Source organism: Sinocyclocheilus rhinocerous, unplaced genomic scaffold, assembly GCF_001515625.1.
Source record: "Sinocyclocheilus rhinocerous isolate Xijiao unplaced genomic scaffold, SAMN03320098_v1.1 scaffold697, whole genome shotgun sequence".
Lineage (NCBI taxonomy): Eukaryota > Metazoa > Chordata > Actinopteri > Cypriniformes > Cyprinidae > Sinocyclocheilus > Sinocyclocheilus rhinocerous.
This window is the reverse complement of record NW_015664033.1, coordinates 9,928-12,755: the sequence shown is the minus strand read 5'-3', so window position 1 is coordinate 12,755 and position 2,828 is coordinate 9,928.

Below are 2,828 nucleotides of genomic sequence, written 5' to 3'. Positions count from 1 at the left end.
CCATTTTTGGTTCCACAAAGAACCATTCAGTCAAAGATTCTTTAAAGAATCACCTCTTACCTTTTTATAATCTGAAGAACCTTCTTTCGCCACAAAGAACCTTTTGTGAAACTGAAAGGTTCTTCAGATGTTAAAGGTTCTTTATGGAACCATTTAGACAAAAAGGTTCTTCCATGGCATCGTAGCACCTTTATTTTTAAGAGCGTAACCCTAAAACACAAAATGCAATGCACAACTTAAAATACAGGTAAAACACCTGTGAAAAATCCATAAATTATGGAAATTTAGAAATGAGATTTGAGTGATCTCGTTATTCTAGACATTGATTCAGTTTTGCGTCATGGTTACATAATGTTATTAAGCAACTTTTAGCAAAAAACTGACCTGCCTTTAGCAACTTCCACCCAAAATTAATTGGCAATACTGCTCTGTAAGTTAACCAAACCACACATGAAGCCTGCAACCCGCGCAGCTGACATAGCTGTCCCATTTACACAACAGGGCTTTGCTGAAAAATACAGTTGTGAGTCTTGAAAATGTACGGGTGTAAGTTTGTTTATAGAATGTGTTTGTCAATCCCGTAAATAAATGAAATGTGTGTGAATGCAACCATATTACTGACTCAAATACAGGACTGACAACCATATTCTGCTGCTGTGTGAACATGTCCAATGGTTGTTGTAACTGGCTCAAAATATCAGACATGTTTCTTGCTTGTCTGTCCTTCAGCTGGATAGATGAGCTAGAAAAAAAAATCAAAGTCTGTGGCCATCATTACGCATAATTTTGGTATAATCTGCCAACTCAACTAAGAAGGGAACTATAGCAACAGTATGCCTCTTTGACATTTTTCTGTTCAGAAGCAGACAGTAAAACAGAAAAAAGACAATTTAGCCTACTGACAAATTTATGAGGATGTTGTCTATGTAAATAGTCACTATGGGGCACTTTCCCGGACGGGTTTAAATTAAGCCAGGAGTAGGCCTTAACCTAGAATAGTTAATCATGGTTTAAAATATGGCTTTCTGAAACACAGATTAAGTACAGATTACTAACTCCTGGACTATGTCTTGAACTAAAATAAACTAGATTCATTTAAAACCAGTTTTGCTAATCTGAATTAGCATGACAGAGGTTGTCTATTAAACATGGACCTTGTACCAAGAAATGCTTAAAATTGTATTGAACTGAGAAGTAAATCCAAGGAAAACAATGGCAGCAGGGAAAAAACAAACAAACAAAAAAAAACTTAAAATATGAGGAAACTTTTTAAAGCAAGCAAAATAAACTGCACACATGATCAAAGAAGGCTGTGAAAATAAATCTGTAGTTTATCCTTTTGATCTTTCATTCAAAAAAAAAAAAAAACCCACAAAAATCTAACCTTTCAACAAAATCATATTATAAGTGTTTTTCTCTAATATTGGCCACAATTATTGGTACCCCTAGAAATTATTATGACATTCAATTATCCAGCCACGGCCTATTTCACAGGAGTATAAATATGAGGGGCCACCAAAAGGCCAAATTCATTTAATCATCCATCACAATGAGAAAAACCAAAGATTTGAGTTCTGATGTGTAGCAACAGATTGTTGATCTTCACAAGATACAAAGTCAAGAAAATAGCCAAGGGTGGCCACCAAGAGTGGATTTCAAGAAAAAAAATCAAGCAAATATTAAGACTAGACTTAGACTAAGTTTAAGACTATTTAAAACCATGACAGAGAAAGCAGATTTCTGTTAGTCTGGTTTAAAGGGCCATTTTAGTCTAGGTCTCTTGGCTTAATCTCTTTCCGGGAAACTGCCCCAGAGTGTATTGTGTACCGTAACAGACTGTGACAGTTGCAGGGAAAGGCTATGGCCTGTGGCCCGATGCAGCCTAGTTCTTTGATGTAGTTCTTTCTTCACACTCTTCATGATTCCTTATTTTTTAAAAGCTGTGTGAGCCCCATTAAATCATTTTAGTCATCATTTAGATCATTTTCAGAGCAGTCAAGTTCAAATCAAGGCAACTCAAACATCTCTGAAGGATAATTAGACTGTGTCTAAGTTTAAGTTAACATAAAACATTACATAAAAGCCACTAGTTTCAGTTCAGTTTTAGAAAGAACAAATGGTGGAAAACTAAAACCTGAAACTAAACCTGAGAGATGACCGATAAACATACTTATTCAATAGTGTAGTAAAGATATGGCACCACCACCAACTTAACACAGCTCATAAACATTAACAACTCACCCTCGAGTCGTTTCAAACCCGTAAGACCTTCGTTCATCTTCGGAACACAAATTAAGATATTTTTGATGGAATCTGAGAGCTGTCTGACCCTGCATAGACAGCAACGCAACTGAAATGTTCCCAAGTCCAGAAACGTAGCAAGGAGATCTGTAAAATAATCCATGTGACATCAGGGGTTCATCCGCAATTATACGAAGCTACGAGAATACTTTTTGTGCGTGAAAGAGAAAAAAACGACTTTATTCAACAATTCGTCTCCTCCGCATCACCCTGGTGCCATTTTGGAGAATATCAGCTGGACGTAAACAACGTATGCTGTTCTGGGTCAGCTGCGTCACGCCGGGTCTGTTTCCTACGTTGTTTACGCTTTGATTTGAATGAAATAATGAAATGAATGAAACATATCCGGCGTGACGCAGCTGACACAGAACAGCATACGCAGTTTACGTCCAGCTGATATTCTCCAAAATGGCACCAGGGTGATGCGGAGGAGACGAATTGTTGAATAAAGTCGTTTTTTTGTCTTTTGCTGCGCACAAAAAGTACCGTATTGGCCCGAATATAAGATGACCCTGATTATAAGACGA